This window comes from Lissotriton helveticus, chromosome 8, assembly GCF_964261635.1.
Source record: "Lissotriton helveticus chromosome 8, aLisHel1.1, whole genome shotgun sequence".
Classification (NCBI taxonomy): Eukaryota; Metazoa; Chordata; class Amphibia; order Caudata; family Salamandridae; genus Lissotriton; species Lissotriton helveticus.
In genome coordinates, this window is record NC_136069.1 from 943,789,340 (window position 1) to 943,809,996 (window position 20,657).

Here is a 20,657-nt window from a genome sequence, read left to right on the forward strand (position 1 = left end):
GTTCTGCTCCGAGTACCATTGAGCCCATGAGTTTGGGGAAGGGAAATGACCGGGAAAAGTGCTGGCTGATGTGGTGCGAATTTTCAGATTCTCCAATAATATTTTCGGGGTGGTAGACACAGCAGGCACCCTATGAACAGATTCTAGAGCCATACTTAGTACTTTCTCAGAATGCTATTTAAACCTCTATGACACGCAGAACATGATAAATTGACGTGGAATTCTACTTCAAAGACATTGCCCTAGGCTGGCTCCGTGATTCCAACAGGGAGTTTCTATCAGCGGACCTTGAGAAGGAGGAAATCCGCACGGCCATAATGCAATTATGCTCTGGCAATGGCCCAAGCCCTGATGGGCTGCTGGCCCACTTCTACAAGTGTTACTCTGGAACGTTAGTTCCCATCTTGAAAAAAGTCCATGAGGAAGCAAAGCACTCTCCTGCTGACTATCCGTGAGGGGATGATTATACTGCTCCTCAAGCCAGGAAAAGTTGCTACCGCATGCAAGGCCTACAGGCCTCTGCCCTTAATCAATTGTGATGCAAAAATACTAGCTAAAGTATTGGGCAATAGGCTGATCTTGCTGATGGAGGGACTAGTTCTGCCTTACCAGGTAGGCTTCGTACCTGGGAGAGCCACTTCTCATAATTTGGGCACTATATTTGCATTATTGCAACATATTGATCCTGAATTTGCAGCAGTGTTGGTCTTTTTGAATGACACCAAAGCATTTGATTTGCTAGAGTAGGATTATATGTTCGCTGTATTGCGAAGAATGAGTTTTCCATCTCCCTTCTTATGCTGGCTCGCATTACTGTACATCTTTTCAAAAAAGAGAGTTCCCATAAAACCAGAAAGGACTGGGTAATACAAATAGTACAAAAGAAAAAATTCCTTTCTGTGTTCTTCAATGTAGTGCTATTCCAGACCTTGTCATACAATTTAGATACTCCCTAACCATATAACCTTCACACACGAAATTGCATAAGTCCTTTTGTCGACGCGTTTCGGTGTCATGTTCTGATTTTGTAAACACCTTCCTCAGGACAGATCAAAATTAAAAACATCAAATCTGAAAGCAAATACATAAAATTAATATTTGGAAGATTTATGCGGATTTTCTATACTACATCTAAATTATATAGGTATCATGCCAAGGTCTAGAAGATCTTACTTTTAAATGTATATATCAAGTTTTATATTCAAAGTTGACCAGTAGTAAACTTTTGGTCCTTCTTCCAGGGGTTCAGCGAGACGTCCTCCTGTATTTAAAAATAACATAGATAGGCTCTTAAGTATAGGCCATCAATCGGTAAGAGTCACCATTCCCTTTTGTAAAGGAATAGCACTACATTGAAGAACACAGAAAGGATTTTTTTCTTTTGTACTATTAGCATTACTGTACAGCCAGCCACGAGCCACAGTGCTGATCAATGAACCATACTACAACTCCTTCCCCTTTTCGCGGGGCACTAGGCAGGGATGCCCCCTCGCACCCCTGCTATTTGCATTAGCAATTGAGTGGCTTGCGGCTAAGCTCCGACAACACCATAAAGAATACACCATACGTTATCCTTCCCGGCATATATTAGTGTCATTATACACCAACGATATTACTCTCTACATTCGGAATCCACAAACCAGCTTAAACCCCATCCTTAGAGAGTTCATTCGTTTTGGCGAAATGTCAGGCATAAACATTCACTGGAGTGTATGGTGTTCCCCCTCACCCCCAAAACACCTGAATTCTCCCTGGCTTACCCACTGACGTGGTGTGGTTCAGAGATAAAATATTTAAGAGTAGTGATCTCCAGAGACCGGGAAGGAATGCTATGGGCGAACTATGGCAACAGTATCACCTCGATTAAGAACTCGATAACTAGCTGGATCTCATTGCCATTATCACTGGCAGAGAGGATCTCATTAGCAAAAATGGTAATATTGCCTAAATTGCTCTATTTGTTCCTCAACATATCATACCACCCTGGCTGACCTTTTTACAATGCACTTCAAACTCAGCTTCTCAAACTGGCATGGGGAGGCAGGCATCCCAGAGTGAGTTGGGCTACACTCGCACAGCCTTTCTTCGCAAGGAGGTTTTGAAGCACCTGACATGAGGTTATACTTTCTGTGCACGCAAGCTCCCTATGCGATATATTGGTTTCAACCACCACCATTCATGCCCCATCTGATTTGAACAAGGCTACATGGCCCCCCTACCTACGACCTCCTTCCTTGGGGCGCATGTCCTTGGGGAGGGCACAACTCACTCCACTGTGGCATGCATCAACCTAGCATGGTGCCGACTCATCAGGAAACTACACAAACCACTACCATACTCGCCGCTGATGTTCATTATCATCACCTCACGCTGTTCACTCATGAGCCTTATGTCTCAGTATGCTTCGCAGGAGAGGAATAAACACCTGGGGTGACCTTTACCATGAGGGTGTGTTTAAAGATCGGGAAACATTGGTAAATGGGGGGCCGCCACACCATTGGAGATATTTCTCTATATCAGGATTAGACATAAAGTCAGAGCTAACACCACCAACTTCCCTCAGGAGCCTCCCACACTTGATGTCCTACTATGGGCGACGAGCCAGCATATGCAGTATCTAGACTTTATTGTGCCACTCTACTAGAACGTCCAGACACACAGAATGGTGCAAGAACAGGGTGGGATCAAGAATTAGATACACCACTCACTGATAAGCAGTGGATCTACTGTTGCGCACACAGGCATTATAACGGCCAGTAAGTAAGTAAATTCTTTATTGCTCGGTTAATTAAAACCATTACAATGTATAACATTCTGCGGCATTTAAAACAACTTTTAAGGAATGGGGAAGGAATAATAAGTAGCAGAAGGGAAGGGGAAGAAAGTTTAAAAGACGAGTATAAAAACTATGTTACAAAAAGGCTGTCACTGGTTCCAGTGAGCTTTGCTGGAGGACAAAATTGTCATTCAAACAGTGTTCTTAGGTCTCGACGAGGATATAACGGCCAGTAGCCATCTACGTATCATACATTTTACATATATACATCGAGTATACTATACACCAGCGAGACTGAACAGATATAAATGAAGACCTGACGACCACTGCAACAGATGCCGACAGGAAATGGTGGGCTTCCTACACCTAGCAGGGCAATGTGAGATGATACACAGATATTGGATAGAGGTGCTGACCTCTTTGTCCAAAATGGTCAGCTTTCCTATTCCCATCTTCCCGGTAACGGCACTATTAGCTTACACTGAGGAGTTGCAGGCCGCACACAGGAAATTCATTGCACTGGGTCTGCTTATTGCAAAGCGGAGGGTGTCATGCAGATGGGGCCATGGGCGGGCCCCGAAATTCGAAGAGTGGCTGACAGATCTTATATATTGTAAAGACCAGCTAACAAGGTATGCAGAACTATTGCTGGCGGCGTCCCGCCAAAGGGACATTTGGGACCCCCTGCTAACCTACCTGCGAGAATGCCCAGACTGACTGGTTCACATAAATAGTCAGTGGGCTCTAGCCACTTATAGTTGCACTGTAAAGCAAAAACAATACAAGGGCGGGGCTGATACTCCATGCACATTGGGTGCATATGAATGTGTCAAGATAACAGGCTGATCTAGCGCTACACAACTCCATATTGCGAGGGGACTCACAATAGAAGCACTAGACACAATCCAATGATCATGAGCTAAGCACCTAGGGGAATCAGCATTAAGTCAATATGCAAATGTCCCTATGCTATTATTTCAAGACTCATGTATACTGGTTTTGGGCTTGTCGCATTCATGTATAAGTCAATGAACTGTGTGTGTAATATTGTGTTTTGTTGTTAAAATCAATAAAAACATTTAAAAACATATATTTTTTATATCAAAATCTTTGTTGCTTTTACACTTCACGATAGAGGTTTCCATTCTTGAAAAATATAAACCACTTCACCTGTGGGTTTACTTCTTCGACTGGGTGCAGATTTACAATTTTTTTTAATTCGGAAAGATTTTAAGAGAATGCCTCTAAACGTGTGGTTGTCACAGGTGTACAAAAGTTTTTCTGGAAAAAGTTTATGAATTTACAAGAAGGAGCATACAAATACAGTCCTGCATGTGTACTTGTACATATGGTACAATTAAATGTGCATTGTAAAATGAGTGCATTTTCAGTTTTAAAAAAATTATTCTCCCTAGGTAAAATATTTCCCCATCTAAAAATTCCTTTCCCTGTACCCCTAACCCAATTTTTGGGGATATTCGTTTCACAGCCCACACAGAAAACAAGTTTACTCCTGCGATGGACACAAGTAGATTTCTGTACTCATAGGCTGGCCATTTCTAAGTATACGTTCGACTTGCGTGTGAAAATGACTTGAGGAATTTGGCCCCAAGATTCAGTATTGCCTTATGTGTACTTTTGGAATAATTGGAAATACTTGTATTATCTAGTTTGAAAAGCTAACCGGTATTTTATGAACACCTGTTTTGAAAAATGTTTCCTATGTTATAGCTTTTTCCTTTCATGCAATCCTACACAGCATGATGAAAATTAGGACATTTCCTCCCTTTGTAGTCACAAAAAGGAAAATAAAACATAGGTCACAATTTTAAAATATTTAACAACAGGTTGAGGAAGTTGACCAATATTTGACAGTCTGTAAAAACACAGTAATGCTACTAGAAAAAAACATTTGTTCATCCTAAAAACTCATGTTTTATGGGGGGGCTGAAACACCACTTGAACCCCTGGTTCCTATGCCACTGCAAACAGATTATACTTAGCAGCACTAGCACGCACTTACTGCACAGACCAAAATGATGCACTACACTGCTGCAAATTGCTCAGATGCCTACATTCTTGGGGCCACATTTCTGCAGCTCTGCATGTTCTCCTTCAGAGGCTCTCCATTCAAACTTATGAGAACTAAGAAGTCTCACCCAGGTGCGGGATCCCAGGGCCCAACTTATATGAACATTAAATATTTTTCCTTAGGAAATCATACTTAAATAGGAAATTTTTGTAGCTTATCGGAAGACTTTATGTGCTAAATTTTATTTTATTTTTTTACCTTAAACGAAGCCAATTATAATTTAAAATGGCATTCAAATAATGAAATTGACAAGAAAAAGTCTCTCACTAAACTTTTTGAAGGAAACCTTTTTAAAAATAAGGTAAAATGTGGTATAGGTTGCCTCCAACTCCAAAATAGACTAGAAAACTGCAGTTTATTCTAGGTCTGCCAATATGCCATATTGCCCTGCTAGTGGTAGTTATCGTTGATATTATTTCTGAATCACTTAAACGTAATTGTGGTACCCGCAGGACAGCCTTTTTGTTTTTTTCTTCCGATCAAAATATTTCTAATAGATGCTTCTTTCTGCTGAGTCTTAACCTTATGAGTATCCCCAATCTCCACACTGGATCCAGAACCATTTCTCCCAGCCCTATCTCTCCAGTGCTGCCAGGTGGGGGCACACGACACCCAGCTCTTTCGTTTGCCCCAGAAGTGACAACGCCGGCTTATATATGTTGTCGCAGGGCCAAGCATTTCTTTGGTTTTTACTATTTTTTTTCTACATTTTATCTAATGCTTTCCCAGCAAACTAGGATAGATGTCATCTCCTAAGGCGTCTGAGCTTAAACTATTGACAATGTTGTAAATAGATGTCCCTGTCCAATCCTCATGACATCTCCTTTTAGTTATAGGTGCCTGATCATGATCCTTTAACCTGTGCCTCTGTGCATTTGAAGACCATCAGGGAATGAGAGGCTCTCCCTCCCCAGGTAAGTCTTTGATAAGGAGCAACATGCAAAAGGATCCTTTCATAACAAAACACATAATATATACCTTTGAAAGTCCTCTTCTAGGAAATAGTCCGGCCCTGGAGGCAATGGAGAGAGTCAGCAATGTTGTTCTTGCTCATCAGCATTTTTCATTTCCATCTGTGCTTATTCCTGTATATATTAAATCAAATAATCTTTATTTGGTTTCAGATATTAAAACCATGGAAGCTTGTGTTAAAATATAATAATAACGTCTAATAAAAAACAATCCACATAGGGATCAGCCAGTAATTCAAAATAACTTGTAACAGTGGAAATGGAAAGAATCAATGGCTTCAATATCACTCATACTATATCAATAAAACAATTCAGGCAAGGTCAATACAGTAAAACACAGCTCAGATGATATGACATACAGAAGAGCGAGCCCATATAAAATACATGATACCATAAAAGGGACAGAGCAGGCTGGTTAATTCCAACTGGACCTGAGCCTGGTGGCAGATTTTAAAAAGTTGAGTAAATAAAAGACAGTGCTACCTGTCAGCATTTGTAAAAAACTAAAAGCTGGGCACACTTGCCTAAAATTAGCCTTTTTCAGAATCGGGATTAGGAAGGACTTTCTAGGAGTGTCATAAAAACTGCAAAACATCATGAAATGAATCATGTCCTGTGGAGATTGACCATCGCAGCCATAGGACGGCAATCTTAGGCCCTTACTCTGACCCCTGGGATGGGCAAGGAGGAGATAAAAAGGTCAAACCGAAACCTCGTTAACAGAACTCTATTGTATGAGTTTATGAACCCCAGTAGGTACAGCTCTGCCATCTGTATGATTTTTATCACGACAAAGCGACGTACACCGGGCTTCATGAGCTCCTTTTCTTCCCTTGCAATGGCCCGCTGCGCATAAAAGGCCACTTCATAAAGTTCAAGTATCCCTTGGTTGTCCGGTCCCGGTTGGTAAAGAGATCTCCTCTCCCCATGCTCATTAAGCTCTCTTCGATGTACTTGAGCCACAGCACACATGAGACATGATCGAGAGCCAAGCAGTCTTTTAAAATGATTTTATTGAATGTCCCTTTACCAGCCCAGATTTTTAGCCAAAGAGACACAGGGCGATACAATATCAGGTCTGTTATATATGTTGTACCAAGCTCCTCATGTACAGTGAAAGAGGGGTACCCTGAGGAACGGTTAAAAGCTGTCTCAAGAACGTGTTTTTTGCGATTTGAAGGTCAGCAGTGTTCGTGTACCCCCAAATTTCACTGCCATGTAGTGCTTTGGAAAGACACTTAGCGCTGTAAAGCTTTAGTAAGGCTCCCACTGGTCTGTTCCCAATCTAGAAACAAAGTTGAATATAGCTGCGGTCTCTCTGGTAAGATAATTTTTCTTACGGGTAAGTTGAGGCCCCCATTTCATTTTATCATCTATCAAAACCCCCAGGTATGAAAACACACTCCAACTTGGGATGGGGGTGGACCCTACCTTAAAGGTATATGGCCTACTTAGAATTGTTTACCTTGAGGTCCTGTTCCCCCATGAACTGGACGAAAGAGTTTAGGAGCGTTGGTAACCCCTGTTCAGTCCTAGCCATCAACACAGCGTCCTCTCAGGCTTGTAAGACCTTTCCAAGGTGGATCAGGTGATCCTGCCAGGTGGAGCTAAAGACAGCAATATCATCAAGATAAGCTGCACTGAAGGACTCCAACCCAGTCAGGACTTGATTCACCAACCTCTGGAAGGTGACAGGGGCATTCTTGATCCCAAAAGGCATTACAGTAAACTGATAGTGCCCATCAGGGGTGGAGAATGATGTTTTCTCTTTTGCTCCTGGGGCCATGCCAATCTGCCAGTACCCTGCAGTTAAGTCAAAGGTGCTGAGAAATTTGGCTGCCCCCAATGTGTCTATCAACTTATCTGCTCTTGGAATGGGGTGAGCATCTGTCTTGGTGACAGAGTTGAGCCCTCTATAGTCCACACAGAACCTCATCTCTCTCTTTCCACCCTGTGGATGAGGTTTGGGGACCAGAACCACTGGGCTAGCCCAGGGGCTCTCAGAGGGTTCAATAACCCCTAACTCCAGCATCTTGCTGACTTCAGCTTTGATGCTTTCCTTGACTTGGTCTGATTGTCGATACATCTTGTTTTTGACAGGGTTACTGTCACCAGTGTCCACATCATGGGTACACCAGTTGGACAGACCAGGGGTCAGGGAAAAGAGACTAGCATAATGTTGCAAGACTTGCTTGCAGTCAGTCTGCTGTTGGGCAGAGGGGGTGTCTGGGAAGACTACTCCATGCACTGACCCATCTTTTGTGCTGCAAGAGAGGAGATCAGGGAAAGGCTCACTCTCTGCCTCCTGTTCCTCATCAGTCACCATCAGCATGGTGATGTCAGCCCTGTCATTGTAGAGTTTCAGGCGCTTCACATGGATTACCCTTTTGGGTATCCTGCTTGTGCCCAGAACCACTAGGTAAGTGACCTTACTCTTTTTCTCCAAGATAGGGTAAGGGCCACTCCATCTGTCTTGGAAAGCCCTTGGTGCCACTGGCTCCAAAACCCACACCTGTTGCCCAGGTTGAAATTCAACCAGTGCTTTCAGGTCATACCGGTACAAAAGGGGGTGGTGATGGACGGAGCATCTGAACCAATCAAACACTCTCACCCAGTCAAAAGATCTGGGTTTAATCCATCACCGTTCTTTAGCCGACTCTGCCACCCCAGTTCAGACATGGCCATATGTAAATCAGTCTGACCCTGTGCCTCATAGGAACAGTCCAGCACGAACTGCCAAGCCATGCCTTCCCTGGACCGTACTCAAGCTTCCTAGGACCGGTTTCAGGCATTACAGCCGTCTTCAGCAGGCTTGCTTGAATCCAGTGGCGAAGTGAGCAAGGGACTCACGTCTGAGCATACCCTGCCAACTTATGGCGACAAAGCGGTACAAAAGGGGGTGGTGATGGACGGATCATCTGAACCAATCAAACACTCTCACCCAGTCAACAGATCTGGGTTTAATCCATCACCGTTCTTTAGCCCACTCTGCCACCCCAGTTCAGACATGGCCATATGAAAATCAGTCTGACCCTGTGCCTCATGGGAACAGTCCAGCCCGAACTGCCAAGCCATGCCTTCCCTGGACCGGACTCAAGCTTCCTAGGACCGGTTTCTGGCATTACAGCCGTCTTCAGCCAGGCTTGCTTAAATCCAGTGGCGAAGTGAGCAAGGGACTCACGTCTGAGCATACCCTGCCAACTTATGGCGACAAAGCGGTACAAAAGGGGGTGGTGATGGACGGAGCATCTGAACCAATCAAACACTCTCACCCAGTCAACAGATCTGGGTTTAATTCATCACTGTTCTTTAGCCCACTCTTCCACCCCAGTTCAGACATGGCCATATGCAAATCAGTCTGACCCTGTGCCTCATGGGAACAGTCCAGCCCGAACTGCCAAGCCATGCCTTCCCTGGACCGGACTCAAGCTTCCTAGGACCGGTTTCTGGCATTACAGCCGTCTTCAGCCAGGCTTGCTTGAATCCAGTGCCGAAGTGAGCAAGGGACTCACGTCTGAGCATACCCTGCCAACTTATGGCGACAAAGCGGTACAAAAGGGGGTGGTGATGGACGGATCATCTGAACCAATCAAACACTCTCACCCAGTCAACAGATCTGGGTTTAATCCATCACCGTTCTTTAGCCCACTCTGCCACCCCAGTTCAGACATGGCCATATGAAAATCAGTCTGACCCTGTGCCTCATGGGAACAGTCCAGCCCGAACTGCCAAGCCATGCCTTCCCTGGACCGGACTCAAGCTTCCTAGGACCGGTTTCTGGCATTACAGCCGTCTTCAGCCAGGCTTGCTTAAATCCAGTGGCGAAGTGAGCAAGGGACTCACGTCTGAGCATACACTGTCAACTTATGGCGACAAAGCGGTACAAAAGGGGGTGGTGATGGACGGAGCATCTGAACCAATCAAACACTCTCACCCAGTCAACAGATCTGGGTTTAATTCATCACTGTTCTTTAGCCCACTCTTCCACCCCAGTTCAGACATGGCCATATGCAAATCAGTCTGACCCTGTGCCTCATGGGAACAGTCCAGCCCGAACTGCCAAGCCATGCCTTCCCTGGACCGGACTCAAGCTTCCTAGGACCGGTTTCTGGCATTACAGCCGTCTTCAGCCAGGCTTGCTTGAATCCAGTGGCAAAGTGAGCAAGGGACTCACATCTGAGCATACCCTGCCAACTTATGGCGACAAAGCGGTACAAAAGGGGATGGTGATGGACGGAGCATCTGTACCAATCAAACACTCTCACCCAGTCAACAGATCTGAGTTTAATCCATCACCGTTCTTTAGCCCACTCTGCCACCCCAGTTCAGACATGACCATATGCAAATCAGTCTGACCCTGTGCCTCATGGGAACAGTCCAGCCCGAACTGCCAAGCCATGCCTTCCCTGGACCGGATTCAAGCTTCCTATGACCAGTTTCTGGCAGGCTTGCTTGAATCCAGTGGCAAAGTGAGCAAGGGACTCACGTCTGAGCATACCCTGCCAACTTATGGCGACAAAGCGGTACAAAAAGTGTTGTACCACTTTGTTTGCCATAAGTTGGCAAGGTATGCTCAGACGTGAGTCCATTGCTGACGTTGCCACTGGATTCAAGCAAGCCGGGCTGAAGACGGCTGAAATGCCAGAAACCGGTCCTCGGAAGCTTGTTTCCGGTCCAGGGAAGGAATGGCTTTGCAGTTCGGGCTGGACTGTTCCCATGAGGCACAGAGTCAGACTGATTTTCATATGGCCATGTCTGAACTGGGGTGGCAGAGTGGGCTAAAGAACGGTGATGGATTAAACCCAGATCTGTTGACTGGGTGTGAGTGTTTGGTGGTTCAGATGCTCCGTCCATCGCCACCCCCTTTTGTACCACTTTGTTCGCCATAAGTTGGCAGGGTATGCTCAGACGTGAGTCCCTTGCTCCCTTTGCCACTGGATTCAAGGAAGCCGGGATGAAGTCGGCTGAAATGCCAGAAACCAGTCCTCGGAAGCTTGTTTCCGGTCCAGGGAAGGCATGGCTTGGCTGTTCGGGCTGGACTGTTCCCATGAGGCACAGGGTCAGACTGATTTGCATATGGCCATGTCTGAACTGGGGTGGCAGAGTGGGCTAAAGAACGGTGATGGATTAAACCCAGATCTGTTGACTGGGTGTGAGTGTTTGATTGGTTCAGATGCTTCGTCCATCACCACCCCCTTTTGTACCACTTCAGGTCATACCAGTGCTTCTGAAGCTCCTGGCTGGCCTCAAGATTCTTGGATGCCTTTTCCATGTACTCAGCCATTCTGCACCTTAGGTCAAGTACATAGTCCACAATGTCTTGCTTGGGTTCTTGGAGAGGCCTCTCCCAACCCTCTTTCACAAGACAAAGTGGTCCCCTTACAGGATGACCAAACAGAAGTTCAAAGGGTGAAAACCCTACTCCTTTCTGTGGCACTTCACTATAAGCGAAAAGCAGGCATGGCAACAGGACATCCCATCTCCTTTAGAGTTTTTCAGGGAGTCCCATGATCATACCTTTCAATGGCTTGTTGAATCTCTCAACAAGGCCATTGGTTTGCGGGTGGTATGGGGTAGTAAACTTCTACTGCACACCACACTCCTTCCATATGTGCTTCAGGTAGGCAAACATGAAGTTGGAAACTCTGTCTGAAACCACCTCCTTAGGAAACCCTACCCTGGTGAAGACACCCGGGAGGGCCTTGGCTACTACAGGAGCTGTAGTAACCCTAAGGGGAATTGCTTCAGGGTACCTAGTAGCATGATTCACTACTACTAGAATGAATTTGTTCCCTATGGCTGTGGGAGGTGCAAGTGGACCCACAATGTCCACACCTACCCTTTCACAGGGTACCCCCATCACTGGCTGTGGTATCAGGGGGGGCCTTTGGGTGGCCGCCTTTCTTGCCACTGGCCTTACAGGTAACACAGGAGCTCACAAACTCCTTCACCTTTTGGTGCATCTGGGGCAAGTAGAAGTGACTAACTAGCCTTTCCCAAGTTTTGTTCTGCCCCAGATGTCCAGCTAGGGGGATGTCATGAGCTAAAGTTAGGAGGAACTCCCTGGACTTCTGTGGCACAACCACCCTCCTGGTGGTTCCAGGAGTGGGGTTTCTTGCCTCAGCATACAGTAATCCCTCTTCTCAATAAGCTCGGTGGGTATCGCCGACATCTCCCTGTGCTTCTGAAACAGCTTGCTGCCTCAGGATTTCAAGAGTGGGGCAGTCTCGCTGACCCTGGCACAGCTCTTCCTTAGTGGGTCCCCCTGGGCCCAGGAGTTCAACCTGGTAAGGCTCAAGCTCCATGGCTCAGTTCCCTCTAGGGTTTCCAAGTACTCTCCCTGAGGAGAGGGGTCCTGAGAGGCTTGCTGTGTAGAAGATGGTCCCCCCATCTTCTTGCTTTTTCTCTTGTTTGGTTGGGCCATACTTTCAGGCTCCAAACCTACTTGTTCGCGGGGAGGAGCCTAGCTCGTGGACGTAATGGCCGCCTTTTAGCTCGGCTCCGTCGACCCTCCGGCTAACTCCGATTATCCTGTCATATATCCTGCACTGCGACGCTACCTCCATACAGAATTCGAACTTTGAACACCCACTCTTACTCACCGTCTGATCCGGAGGTCCCTGGGTGCTGTGGATCCGCAGCTGTGCCCTCGGTGAGATTGGGGCCTCCGGGCGCTCGAGACCGGGTCCTCGCCTGCGGGACCCGACCGGCGGAGAAGAGATTCCTGCGGGACCCGACCGGCGGAGAAGAGATTGCCGGCCCCAGCCGCGAAAGTGAGCCACTGGTGGGAACCGTTGTGCGTGTGCCCCGGAGATCCTGAACCAGCCCGATGACTGGGCCGTGCGGCTGGAGGGGGAAGAGCTGTGTTGGGGGCTGACCGTGTGAAGGGGTCCCTTCGCCTTTGTCCTGTCCGGCGGTCCTGGACCCCGCGCCTGGCTCTCGCCTGTGGGGCCTGCCGCTGTTCGGAGAGGATCCCCCCATCGGGCGCTCTCCCATCCTGTGCCGGTGAGGCCGTTGTTGGGAGCCTCCGGGGGTCTGTAAAGTCCTACATTTGGGAACTGTTTGGGGGCCCACGGTGGAGTGTGGGGCGGCGAAACTCACAAGATGGCTGCCGACAACGTGGGGGGTACTCCGCTCTGCACCGATGCTCCTTGCCGGCCGGATTGTGCAGAGGCCTGGGTGTGTACTCGAGCGCCCACGCCCGGAGATGTCCTGGACGCCTTGATGTCATTGTATGCTGTCTTGGCCCCCGGTGCCTCTGCTGACCCCGTGTGGCTCGCCGCCATTTTGGGCCGCCGCTCTTTCATGCACCCCTATCGTCCTGATGCCGCCATTGCTTCACCCCCTTCGGCTGCGCCAGGAGTTGCTGTTGTTGTTCTTCGGCCGCTTGATGGGCCGGTGACTTTTGACCCTCTGCTTCCTCGTCGCCTGGATTCCGAGGACTTCCACACGCCGCGGAGATCTGCTCCTTCCCGGGTGCCTGGGACTCATGGTGGGCCGCTGTTTGCTCCCGCTTCGTTGGATTCGAACTTTTGTTCTGGAGGGATACCTTTGTACTGTCGAACTGCGCACCTGGACTCCGGCTTGCCTTTGCTTGCCTTGTCGTTACTGCTACAATTGACTTGCTTAATTGACTTTTTGTATTCCCTCCGTACGAAAGCTCTACCTGATTTATATCATTACCGTGACTCTGGACTACGTTATGATTATTTTTTGCTGGGTGGTCCGCTCCACATTATCCTTTATTGGGTTGGTTTCGTGATCAGGAAGGGTTGGGGGTGAGTTGCACGACATGATAGTTTGCTGGTCTACCTGCCCGTTGCATTGATGTTTGTATTCCCTAAACGGTGAAACGTTACGATCTCTCCCTCCTCCCCCTCCCTGTGGTTCTTGCTGTATGTGAAGGTGTAGTACTGATTTGATACTTATTCATTTGTTGGTCGGGGGAGGGTCGTGGCCGAATGTGTTTGTTCATATCCTCTGGCTCCTCCCTCACAATTTATTTTTTGTTTTGTATTTCCTCTCCTTCTCTTTTTGTCTTCTTCCTCTACTTTTCTTTCACTATATTTCGGGTTTCAGATTAGGGCGACAGGCACGCTGTTTGGAGGGTAGGCCGTAGCCTTCTGCAGGGGTGCGGGGTGGGACGGGTGGGGTCTTTCAGATGTTTTCTTTTGGTTCTATGGCCCTTTTCTATCCCTTTATAGCGGTGCCGCTTCTGTCCTCGCTTCTCAGGCTTGGGTGGGTTGGGGTCTATTGCTTTGCCACTTTTCTCGGTTTCGATGCTTCGTTGCGACTGCCATACCCTTCTTTTCGCCAGCTACCACTTTCTTCTGTACTATTAGCCACGGGTTGCTTGGCCCGGGGTGGCGCCCGTCTCGCACGATTGTGTTTCACTTTTATTTTTCTTTATTTTGTTCTTCTCCCTTCCTTTCCCCCCCCTTTTTCTGTCCTTTTTTGGTTTCCTCCCCCTAGTTTCCTTCCTATTTTTCCCCCCTTCCCTTCTCCCCCCCCTTCCCCCCCCCCTTCCCCCTTTTTCCCAGGCTCGTATTGTGAGAAGTGGGCTTGATTCGTACATTTTTCCGTTCCCCTTGCCTCCGTTAGCGTGTTATTGGGTGGGGGTCATTAGATCTTGGTAGCACTTGTATGCTTCTCCACTACATTTTGCGTCTGTTTTGTGCTATGGTCGTATCATGCCCTTACATCCTCCTTAACCCCACCCCCCCCACCCCCCTCCTCCTCTCGTTCTGGCATGGGTATAATCCTGTTTCTGGGTTTTTCCGTATTTGTGAGTCAGCCATGAGCCTTGTCCCCTTATTATAAAATAGACCTCATTGATCCTGATGTTGGGCCGTTATTGCTGCTTATCCCATTTCTAGCATTGTTCGATTATGTTTGCTTGCCTGCCACCTGGCCTCGTGTCGCCTCTTTTGCCTCTTGATTGTCTTTGATTTGTGGCCGGCCGGATTGGTTGTAGGCCCGTACATGTTTATCCTAATGATGCAAATAAAGGTCTTCAAAAAAAAAAAAAAAAAAAAACCTACTTGTTCGCCCTTCTTTTTGCTCTGTGCTCTGGTCTGCACACACACCAGTCTAGGGATACCCAGCATGGGTGCATGGGTTATTTGCTCAACCTCAGCCCAGGCTGAGGTTTCCAGTTCATTTCCAAGCAGACAGTCAGCTGGAAATTGTGGAGAGACCATCACCAGTTTCAGGCCAGTAACCTCCCCCCAACCTAATGTCACCATAGCCATAGGGCGTTGGGTGGTAATGCTGTCAGCATTGGTGACTGGGTACGTTTTCCCAATCAAGTATTGCTCTGGGGAAACCAGTATATCTTTCACGATAGTGATACTGGCACCTGTATCCCTCAGGGCTTCTATTCTACTTCCATTAATGGAGGGCTATTGCAAATACTTTTTCAAGTTGGGTGGCCAACCAGCTACATTGGCAAACTCCATTTCCCCCAAGGAGACTAGACTAGCTTGAGTGCATTCCCAGATTTGCTCTGGGCACTCCTCTGATCCCATTTGTAGACGTACTGCCCCAGGAGTAGCTGTACTGGGTGCCTTAGGGGCTTTGTTGTGGGGGCAATTTTTGTCTACAGTTAAATGTCCCAACTTCTTACAGTTGTTACAATAGGCCTTGGCGGGATCAAAGTTCTTCCCCCTATAGGGCTGAGGCACATAGGGAGTAGTTTGGGACCCACTCCCCTGTACAGGTTTTTGGGGCTCTTTGGAAGATTTTGACTTTTTATCTTGGTGATTCTCACCACCCGTCCCCTGGGGAGGTTTTGTGACCACCTTCTTGTGGTCACCCCCACTGGTTGTCCTTGTCACCCTAGTCTTGACCCAATGGTCTTAGAAAAAGGTTGAAGGCTAGGCACTCCTTAATTTGTATAGTTATTAGTCTATTTATGACTCTTTAAATGCGTGCTTCTAAGGTGAGCACAAAGTCCAAATTGTGCTATTCAAACTAAACAAACAACTCAAGTGGAACCCACTTGACCTTATGCGCACTGTTGCGTTTCCTGCTGGAAGGCTCAATAAAAAACTATTATCATAAATTTCTTAAATTATACTTCAACAACAACTTAATTCAGTTCACTTCAAGCATTTTATGATTTATTCATCATTACTTGACTTTGTTTCATTTTAGAATTTGAATTCAAAATTTATAAACCAATTACATGTTCATTGGATTACAGTTTCACAAATTGTTCACATATACAATTTCTACTTTTTTTCAATGCCCTATGCATTTCGAGCCTTTTGGCTCTTCATCGGGGGCTGAATCTGAAAATAAACAGACAAGATACATGCTATTCATTATCAGCCTGATTCATGTAGGTAAATTGCACTCGCAAAGGGCCAGATTCTGAGAATCTGGCCCTTTGTGAGTGCGATTTTTGCATTTGGTATTCATGATACCAAATGCAAAAATCGCTATGTAAGAATTCGCATATTTGCGTGGAATGGCATTTAAGGAATCTCTAATAGAGATTCCTCAAATGCTATTCATGACACAAAACAAAATAGCGATTTTGGACTTTTGGGGCCGCTATTTACCGACAGGTCAGACCTGTCGGTAAATAGCAAAAACTCAGAAAAATGCTTTTAAAAGCATTTTTCAAAGTTGCATGTAGCACACACACCTGTCCAAAAGTGCATTTTAGGGGTGCTACAGGGCGTCCTTTGGACACCCCTGGCACCCTTAAAATCGCTATCTTAGTTGCGAGTAGCAAATTGCTACTCGCAAATCCCCATTCATTCCTATGGGCCTCTTGGCCCATAGGAATGAATGGGGAGTATTTGCGAGTAGCAAATTGCTACTCGCAAATAAAGAACATGTAGGAATCGCTATTTAAGTAGCAATTCCTACATGAATGCCGTTTTGCGTGTCCTCAATAGCGAATCGCTATGATTCGCTATTAGGGACACGCAAAACGGCATGTACATGAATCAGGCTGTATGATCCTTCAGCGTATTCGAGAATGCAGTTCATGCCTACTTAAGCATCATGACTTTGTGTTATGTGAAAGTGATTACATGCTGTTTGACTGTGACTTCAGTTGTGAAAAACGAGTGAAAAAACGAGAGAAAAAAGAAGGATTCAAGGAAATGGTGAGGGTGCTCTTTTTAAAACGGGCGTGAAAAAATAATGATATAAATTCGAGGTGGACAGGTAATAGCCCATAGAATAGCGTCCTCGGGTCATGCAATTAATATAATACCACTGTGGAAACTAGGTTAGAATGTCACGCGAGACCGTCTATGGCTCCGTTGGTACTGACCTTCATAACGCTAGAATTAGTCACTTGCGTTTCCTATGATGCGTGCCGTTTCGTGTAGATCCTATAACCACGAGAAAGTTCGACTGAGTTACAGCTAAACTGAAGCATGTGACTTAAAGTCAGAAGTCAAAAATTACCATTGTGGACCAATCCTACCTTCTCTTTACTCTTGTGCTCGTGGCGGAGGGGACTTCAAAGTTCTACTATAGTCTTAACCCCATGCTGCAAAAATAAACGGAATACGGTCACAAACCATGCTCTGTGCTGAACGGGGGATCAAACGCGTTGGCAGTATTGCTCTCAGCATTTACCTTTCTCGAGTTTCGAAGCTATGTAAAGCTCCGCTACCGGGGAACCGCGGTGTCTACTGTGCTCCGGCGAAGTACGGGTGCTCGGGTGGGTCAATACTTGTTGTTTTAAAAGACGGACTACCGGAAGGGTGTTGTATATATCGGCGGCCATGTTGGCTTGGGCTATCTGCAGGATATGTCGTGTATGAAAAAATGTGGAAATGAATATCGTGTTAGAACTGAGGTGCAATGTTCTGATTACTTCAATGTGCAATGTAAGAATAAATAAATAAATTAAATACACATAAACATTAGTGATCACTTGTTTTCTACTATTTTTACGATTATACAATTATAACAATATGTGCTTTCAGATCGCACGCAGGCGACTTTCGGGCAATATTCATAAAAAGCATCCTAAATCCACCCTATCATTGATCCCTTTTGGATCCTGTGTGTCTAGTCTCCTTATCCAAAAAATCTCTCTTTGTAACAATGCCTTGGTGAGGTCTTTACCGGGGGTGGGTTTGACTACCTCGAGTACCTGAAATTTTACCTGAGCTATGGTATGTCTATTCTTAGACCAATGGACTGCTAAACTGCTGTTGGGGTTGTTATTTCTTATTGTGCTTTTATGCTCTGATATACGAGTTTTTATTTTCCGCTCAGTCTTTCCGACGTATAAAAGCCCACAGGGGCATTTTATAGCATAAATCAAGTTCATTGTGTTGCAATCAGCATTGTGTTTAGTTTTAATGGTTTCACCTGTGTGAGGATGCGTGATACTGTTACTCACAATAACGTTGTTACATTGTACACAATTGTAACATTTTTTAGTCCCATTAAACGTCTCTTTAGAATCCATTTGGGGTGCTTTCAACATTTCCTTAATGTTTTATGATCTTTTATAGGCAAATATTGGTTTGTCTTTGAACTTTCCTTGGAAGTCATTCTCATTGCTGAGTAACTCCCAGTGCTTGTTGATGCTTTTTTTAATCTCTCTAGAGCTGGTAGAATATTTTGAAACGAACACTTGGCGGGTCTTTTCAGTTTTGTTTGTGGTCGTTAACAAAGATTCTCTGGTTTTTCCTGCTGCCCTTTTGATGGTATCTTGTAATAATTTATCTGGGTATTTCTTCTCCAGAAATTTATCCACTATTTTTCCTTGGTTGCTTTCAAAAGATTGGGAATCTGTACAGATCCGTTTAGCCCTTAGTATTTGTGAGTATGGCAGGTTCTCTATCAGATTTCTTGGGTGAAAACTATTGTACATTAAGGCTGTGTTCTTATCTGTTGCCTTGTGGTAAACCTCCGTTACAATTTCTTTCTCTTCTATTTTTATTAGTACATCCAAGAATGATATTCCATTGGTTTCAATGGTTCTGGTAAATTGCAAATTTTCATTGAGTGTGTTCAGTTGCAGTATTTTCTCTTCAAGCATTTCCTTGCTGTTTTGCCATATAACGAAGATATCGTCGATATAGCGACAATACATGGTTGTGTTCTCTGTCCATTCAGGGTCTGCCAATATGAATTCTTCCTCGAATTTTGCCATATAGGTATTGGCGTATGCCGGTGCTCCAGAAAATCCCATAGACGTTCCTTTGTTTTGAAGAAAAAAATCATTCTTGTGCTCAAAGTATCCATGATGCAAACAAAAATGCAAAACTTCTAGTAAAAATACTTTATCTGCCCTGATTTCCGTTTGCTTCAGAAGAGCCCATTCCACTGCTTCAATTCCACCTGTATGTGGAATGGAGGTGTACAATGCTTTTACATCCAGTGTACATAGTATCAATCCTTCTTTGTATGGTACTGTACCTAGCTTCTGTAGAAAGTGGGTGGTGTCCTTTATGTACGAGTACCAGTTCTGTACAAATGGTTGCAAAAAGTGATCCAAATATTTACCCAGGGGCTCGAAGATTGTGCCACACCCTGCTACTATCGGACGGAATGGTGGTTTCAGGAGGTCCTTATGGATTTTCGGTAGCATGTATATCTTTGGTTGCTTTGGGTGCTCTACTGTCAGGAATTGTTTGGTTTTAGCTGTGATCCATTTCATGTTCTCGGCTTGATCCAGTAGCTGATTAAGGGTGTGTTTAAGTTCTTCAATCGGATCCTTATCTAGTTTCAAATAAATTTCAGTGTCGTTAATATGTTCTTGGATGCTGGTGTCGTAGAATGATTGATCCATTATAACGATTGCTCCTCCCTTATCAGCTCTCTCAATCCGTATGTTTGGGTCATCTGCTATTTGTTTCAATATTAATCTTTCTTGTCTGGTGAAATTCGTTGTCTTTTTCTTCCATGTGTGAATCTTTTTTATATCATTGAGTAGCAGATTCTCAAATGCGTCTAAAATCTTGTGTGTCGTTGGGGCTATGAATGTTGACTTGGGTTTGAACTCCTCATATTCAGTTGTAATTGGAGTGATTCCTGAATCTGGAATATTCATGAAAAAATATTTTAAACGTAGTACTCTCATAAATTTGAAAAATTCTATCTCGGTTTCCAGTTGATTGGTATGGTAGGTGGGTACGAAGTTGAAGCCTTTATTGAGTATTTTGATTTGTTGACTCGTTATAGTTTGGGAAGATATGTTCACTACTATGTTGGTTTGGTGCTCCTTAGATTTGGTTTTGTTGTTTCTTTTACTTCGCCTGGTTTTCCTTTTTTGCCTGGTGGTTGACTTGAATCCCCGTCCTGTTGGGAAAAAGACGGCTTCCCGCCCGTCGCTCCTTTTGTGCTTGGTTCACTACTTGTACTAGGTTCACCTGAAGTTCCTGAGGTCTTATCACTTGGTTGTACGTTTGGGGGCACCCGATTGGTAGTCGTTTCACTTTCTGACGTAACACTTTCCTGAGATGAGGTGGCAGATGTTTTTTTGAAATATGTTTTCCTTTGCGCATATACTTCAGCCCAAGTATAAACCTCGTTCAACTTATAATCGAGAGTGTCCCGTTTGTACTTTCTTAATTTGCCTTCTTGTATGTCTTTTGAGTATGTTTCTAGTCTTGCGTTCATATCCTCCAAGAATTTAGTCCAATCAGTGGGGTCCATCCGGCTTTCTAAATCTGTCTCTACTTGAGTTATTTCATCTGTGATCTCTTTGATCACTACTGCCAGTTCTTCAATGAGAAGTAACAACAAATCTAGGGAACATTTATTGAGTACAGCATACCATTTATCCATAAAGTCCTTTTTCATGTGGAACCTGAATAGCATCGGTTTAATTGGC

The 20,657-nt window shown here is 45.3% G+C and overlaps 1 long non-coding RNA gene across 1 annotated transcript in view; it reads right to left on the reverse strand.

Moving 5' to 3' along the window:
- Positions 1-20,657, reverse strand: part of LOC144773029 (uncharacterized) — a 188,366-nt gene that overhangs the window by 87,098 nt on the left and 80,611 nt on the right. The window contains exon 2 of the long non-coding RNA XR_013599905.1: positions 5,847-5,953. This is a non-coding gene — a long non-coding RNA (uncharacterized LOC144773029). The remainder of the gene's footprint in view (positions 1-5,846; positions 5,954-20,657) is intronic.